Here is a 6,888-nt window from a genome sequence, read left to right on the forward strand (position 1 = left end):
CGGAATCGTCAAGTTCGACTACCTTCGTGTGTACCTCTACTTCCCTCGACGATTTTGAACCGCCCCGAAATACACGCTTCAAAGGTATAACCACCGAGAACGACCGCCCGTGAACGAATGCATGTGTTGTATGAGTTGCTTGCGTTTGCACCGTGCCCGACTTGTTCGTCGCACGCTGTCACTCGTTTCCTTGCCACCGTCTTGTGGGACACCCGGTAACTGGGATCACCCCACCATCTTGCATGGCACGCTCACACCCACTTCTTTTGCACCGGTATCTCCGTGAGCTATCGGAACCGATATGTTGTCGTGGCATCATTTTTGGATTCATTGTCGTGGCACCCCTTTCTTCCACCACGGTGACAAATGCTTCATAACATGCTTATGTCAACATTTTCATAAATTGCATAAAACTTGTAAATGTCATCTGCATCATGATAACAACATTTAAAATGTTTATATTTGTTGTTTCCATTAAATTGCTAAATATGCATATGGGGATTTTTCGGAATTGTTATTCGTTATTTCCGGCCTCATTTAAACTTGCCTAAATAGTTAGTTTCCATATGCTTCACCTCTTGCCATGTTTAAAAACATTTAATATCGTTGGGTACATAACCGAGAGTTAACTAAATAATTAAATGTGGTGTTTCTTCAATATGCAACTCGTTGCATATTGAGCTCCACTTAATTTGTAGTGTTGTTTGTTGCACTTTGCCATGCCATGCTCATTAAAACGGACATGCATCATACTTGTTTGCGCATCATGCCATGTGTATGTGATGGTTGTTTACTATGTTGTTTGTTTCTTTCCGGGTTATGTGGCAGATAGGAATTTGTTAATATCCGGTTGTAGAGAACTTGACACTTGACTTAATTAAAACGCATCAACCGCGTGTGTAGCCGTGATGGTCTCTTTTCGGCGGAGTCCGGGAAGTGAACACGGTTTTTGGGTTATGTTTGACGTAAGTAGGAGTTCAGGATCACTTCTTGATCATTACTAGTTGACGACCGTTCCGTTGCTCCTCTTCTCGCTCTTATTTGCGTATGTTAGCCACCATATATGCTTAGTGCTTGCTGCAGCTCCACCTCATTACCCCATCCTTTCCTATAAGCTTAAATAGTCTTGATCTCGTGGGTGTGAGATTGCTGAGTCCTCGTGACTCACAGATTCTACCAAAACAGTTGCAGGTGCCGAGGATACAAGTGCAGGCGATGCTACCGAACTCAAGTGGGAGTTCGACGAGAACCTTGGTCGTTACTATGTTTCTTTTCCTATTGATCAGTAGTGGAGCCCAGTTGGGACGATCGGGGATCTAGCAGTTGGGTTGTCTTCTTTTATTTTGGTTCCGTAGTCGGACCTATGTGTGTACTCTGATTGATGTATGATTTATTTATGTATTGTGTGAAGTGGCGATTGTAAGCCAACTCTTTATCCCATTCTTGTTCATTACATGGGATTGTGTGAAGATGACCCTTCTTGCGACAAAACCACAACGCGGTTATGCCTCTAAGTCGTGCCTTGACACGTGGGAGATATAGCCGCATCGTGGGCGTTACAACAAGTGTGGTAAAAGGATAGTAACATTGCCCCTTCTCTCTTTTTCTCTCATTTTTTATTTATTATTATTTTTTGGGCCTTTTTTATGACATCTTTTTTTTCGTCCGAAGTCTCATACCGACTTGTGGGGAATCATAGTCTCCATCATCCTTTCCTCACTGGGACAATGCTCTAATAATGATGATCATCACACTTTTATTTACTTACAACTCAAGAATTACAACTCGATACTTAGAACAAAATAGGACTCTATGTGAATGCTTCCGGCAGTGTATCGGGATGTGCAATGAATCAAGAGTAACATGTATGAAAGAATTATGGATGGTGGCTTTGCCACAAATAGAATGTCAACTACATGATCATGCAAGGCAATATGACAATGATGGAGCGTGTCATAATAAACGGAACGGTGGAAAGTTGCATGGCAATATATCTCGGAATGGCTATGGAAATGCCAAAATAGGTAGGTATGGTGGCTGTTTTGAGGAAGGTAAATGGTGGGTTTATGGTACCGGTGAAAGTTGCGCGGTACTAGAGAGGCTATCAATGGTGGAAGGGTGAGAGTGCGTATAATCCATGGACTCAACATTAGTCATAAAGAACTCACATACTTATTGCAAGAATCTATTAGTCGTCGAAACAAAGTACTACGGGCATGCTCCTAGGGGGATAGATTGGTAGGAAAAGACCATCGCTCGTCCCCGACCGCCACTCATAAGGAAGACAATCAAAAAATAAATCATGCTCCGACTTCATCACATAACGGTTCACCATACGTGCATGCTACTGGAGTCGCAAACTTTAACACAAGTATCTCTCAAATTCACAACCACTCTACTAGAATGACTATAATATCACCATCTTCATATCTCAAAACAAATATAAAGAATCAAACTTCTCATAGTATTCAACGCACTTTATATGAAAGTCTTTATTATACCTATCTTGGATGCCCATCATATTAGGACTAGTCTTATAGCCAAAGCAAATTACCATGCTGTTCTAAAAGAATCTCAATATAATATAAATGAAATATGAGAGATCAATAATTTCTATAAAATAAAACCACCACCGTGCTCTAAAAAGATATAAGTGAAGCACTAGAGCAAAATTATCTAGCTCAAAAGATATAAGTGAAGCACATAGAGTATCTCTACTCTAATGGACGACTTGGTGAATAGTCTCCACGGTTTAATTTCGCTGTTTTTTGTTCGTCATCCTCCCACCCCCGTTAACTCGCAACCCTTCCATGAAAAAAACTGTGCCCAAAAAACCCTACGATCGATGCCTCGTGCCCAAAAAACCCTACGATCGATGCCTCGTGCCCACAGCAGATCGTTCTCCGCCGCCAACCAGCCCTTCGCACACCCGATCCACCCCTTCGCCCCCGCCGGACATCCATCCCTGTGCCGCGGCCGATCCTATCCTTCGCCGTCGCCCTCGCACATCACAGCCGCCGCCCGTCCATCGTACGATCTGCTTCAGGATCGCTTCACGAGACGGCGCCGCGATCCCGTTTAGGAGACGCCGGCGATCACGCCCAGGATCCGACGGCGATCCCCTTCTGGACAGGCACATCCTCTCGAACGCACAACTTGCATTCGTCCCTGCGCTACTTTCGTCCCTTCGTCGCCGCCCTCCCATCGATCTGCCGCCGATCCCTGCGGAGCTTCCCTCCCCAATCCGATCTGACGGAGAGAGTGCCAGATCCGGCCGGGGGAGCCGCCGTAGAGCCTCCACGTCGGTGGAGCAGCACCTCCTGCCACGGGTGCCGCCGCCACCTCCTGCCTCACGACCCTTTGCCGCGACTCCGCCCCCAAGCGCCGCTCCCGCACGCAACCCTAACCCTATCCCGCCATGCCTCGCTACCTCGCCGCTTGAGCCGCGCTGATGGAGCCCGAGCAGCGGTGGTCGACCCCGTCGCCGCCGCCGAGCCTGTGGATGAGGAGAAGGAAAAGGAGGAGGAGACGGAGGCGGCCGAGGACTAGGAGGACACGCTGCTGGACCGCGCGCAGCCTGATCTCACGGGTCCCTTTGCACATGTGCAGGTACAAACCATCCTCATCCAAAATCGTGTTTTCCGCTCTGATTTGCCATGCTAATGTGGTTTCAGACTTGCCCAATATGTGATACTGTGTTTTGCAGTTCGTCAATGGACCAATGCCTAATCTCCCCAAGGTACTAACTACTAATTTCTTCCACCCTCTTGGTTCTAACTATGTGCTCTGTCAAACTGTTTCCACCCTTGTCCTTCGGTACAACTCAAACATGAGATGTAGTCTTAACCCTCCACCTAACTTTTGTGTGTTTTCTGAATAATAAAAGTATCAAGCATTTGGTTTACTGGTTGTAATTGCTGTTTTAGGTTGATGTTTCACTGGACCCGGTGAAGGAGTTGAGCAGAGTAATATCTGAGCGAAAAAATTGAGGGGCGTGCTTTGGTTGTGCTCTCAGGTATTTTCCACACATAAAACTTGAAGTGTATTTCGCGTATTCCCCATCTTCTTCTTGATGCTTGAGAAAATCAAAAGATGCCTACAAATACACAGAGTTTTGCATCTCATAGTTAGTCCATCTCATGCACCCGTGCTTCTGGTACACGGAGAAACACTTTTATCAGGTTATCCAACGTTTTAATTAGGATGTGTGTCGCTGTGGGTACCTGATACTCTAATATCCTTTCAGCCAGGTTATTTTACGAGGGTTGTGTGCACTGAACCCCATTTCTCTGGACCAAGGTATTCTTCTGGCCCTTTTCCAGCAACGGACATGCGACATAGCCAACTACACATTTTTCCTAACATTGATGTAATGTACTGCTAGAAATTGATTATATTTTTTTCAGTTAGTACATCGGATGTAATGTACTGCTAGAGATACGAATTAGTTTCAAGCACTATGATTTTACATCGAGATGATGTTTCTTTGTAACAGGGACGATGAACAAGATGGGAATGAGGAGGATGCGACCTATAGATGGTTGCTATGGATCAGGAGGTTGATACTGAACATCAGTTTACTACTAATCCGGAGTAGTAATATTGGATTACAGGTCATGGGTTAGTAGTTAACTGCAGAAATCAGAATATTGGATAGCAGTAACTAAGGCCATTGGCAATTTCTATCATATATCATAATTTATTTGTGTGATTCCTTTACCAACTACATGTTTCTATTTGTTTCCTATATTTTGTTTGTTCTTGAATATTTTATGAATTGTGTATTTCTATTTTAATACATAAGACTCTTTTTCATGCAATTTACTCAATGGCCTATATGAGAAGCCCTAAATAAAGCTATTCCTCATTTGTACACTTTCTTACTTATATAGATCAAAATATGGAATTCTCTGCAGGTTAACTAATACATGCATCAGCTTTGTATCATAAAGATTTCACCATCCCAAGGTAATGGAAATAAGTTCACAAGATTCTCATGTTGAGGTCTGTACAAAGAGATACAAGGCAATGTCTGTGTGCTGGAACGAGAAACTCACTGCCAAAGCTATAATCCCTGATGCTAAAGCCTGCATGTTCAGATCTGCTGAGTTTACTCATATTAATGTATGGTATATTATTAACTTTCTTTTTATACTTCATATTTGCAACATATATCATCCATTTTAGTATGATTTTACTTTTCAGACATTTATTAAAAAACTGCAGTTAGGTTCTTCACAGCTAGGAGCTCTTAATAAATTGTAGTTATACTGAAAGATTAAGATGGAGGGAGTCATTAAAAATCAGCAATTGTTCCAGCCAACCGGTAGTAGTGGGTGCAGCATTTGAAGACACCAAAAAGAGCCTTGGACTCTGATGGATGTAATGCCTGCCATTTATATATGTTGATTTAGTTCTACTAAACATATGCATGAAAAAAAGTTTGTATTTGCTGACATATATCATGTATTTTAGCATGATTTTACTTTTCAGACATTTACTACAAAACTGCAGTTAGGTGCTTCAGACCAAGGAACTCATAATTTTGTTTTTTCTGCAGAATGATTAATACAGAGGGAGCCCTTTTGTCAGGTCATTTAATCATTTAATCATAGGTACATTATCTCAGGTAACTTACTACTACCTTTGTTCAAAAATAAGTGACGTTAACTTAGTACACCTTTGCACTAAAATTGTACTAAATCCGTGACACTTATTTTGGGACAGAGGGAGTATTTCATTTTCTACCTGAACCAAGTTGTTATTTCATTTCTAAGAGGCAAAGAGTTCCTCCTGGTTAGTTTGCCACATTTTATATGTCTATCTATGTGCATTACTAATTCACTATATGCACCTTTAGTTCCCAGTTTTGGCTCACTTTCTTGATGCATCTTGGATGAGAGGAAAGGAATGGATAATCTGACAAGCAATGTTCGGGCATACCCTTATATTTACGTCTGATGAAATGCTGCGGGTGCAAAATAATCAAGACTGCTGCCATGAGCAAAAGAGCAGACATTACTTATGAGAAAACAATAAAAGAATCTTCCGTGACTACATACCACGACGAGTCAAAGACAATGAAAGCACTACTCCATTGGTGGTGTTAGCAAGTGGAGTCTGGAGGGAGAACAACACAAAGTAGGAAATTGATTCCCTCGCCCTCGCTTGCTTCAACGACCCTGCCCGTCTTGGTGGGGTCGATTCCCCCATCGCCCGACTCATCTCCGACGAGTATGGCGTCAGTGGGTACGCCCCGCCATTCGTATGCTTGGCGGGTCCCAGAACACCCGTGACGTGTATGAGCTTGACTAGGGCGAGGGGCTCGTGCTCGTGCTCGAGCTCGACAAGACGCACTTCGATCTCGTCACCAACTACGAGCTGGACTGTGAGACTCCAGAGCAGGCGGGGGTGACGAAGACGAAAGTGGGGGCAGTTCGAGCTTGTCGCTGCCGGAGACCCTGGAGAGGTGCGCGAAGAGACCTGGTTAGATTTGTTGGCCACCACTGGTAGATGCTCCATGTCTCCTCCTCTGGTTCCTTGTGCATTATTGGGTTGTCTCAATTTTCAGTTTGGAACACTTAGCTATGAATATTTTTTTGATTAATATTGATGTCGTTGTTACATATTGGTACTGGGAAGATTTTATGTATTATTGCTGAGCTCTCATGAGCAGGCCTAATTTTACAGATGTTTAGTGCACCGGTTCCTGTTCATTTACAACACAGCCCTGTGATCTAATTGATGTTTCTCTGAATTTATGACAGGTAAACTGCACTAATAACAAATCGGATGTCATCTCTCATGTTGCGGATTCAACCCTGGACGATGTTGCGTGGCCTGCGGCCATGGACGATGTGCTGTTGGACAACGACACAAGGCCGAGGC

The 6,888-nt window shown here is 43.6% G+C and overlaps 1 long non-coding RNA gene across 1 annotated transcript; it reads left to right on the forward strand.

Moving 5' to 3' along the window:
- The first annotated feature begins 2,835 nt into the window (after positions 1–2,835).
- Positions 2,836–6,888, forward strand: LOC123053378 (uncharacterized). Its single transcript, XR_006425549.1, has 8 exons — positions 2,836–3,609; positions 3,707–3,739; positions 3,927–4,015; positions 4,247–4,299; positions 4,496–4,558; positions 4,917–5,124; positions 5,561–6,509; positions 6,768–6,888. It is a non-coding gene; the product is annotated as an uncharacterized lncRNA (long non-coding RNA).

Source organism: Triticum aestivum, chromosome 2D (genome assembly GCF_018294505.1).
Source record: "Triticum aestivum cultivar Chinese Spring chromosome 2D, IWGSC CS RefSeq v2.1, whole genome shotgun sequence".
NCBI classification, from domain to species: domain Eukaryota; kingdom Viridiplantae; phylum Streptophyta; class Magnoliopsida; order Poales; family Poaceae; genus Triticum; species Triticum aestivum.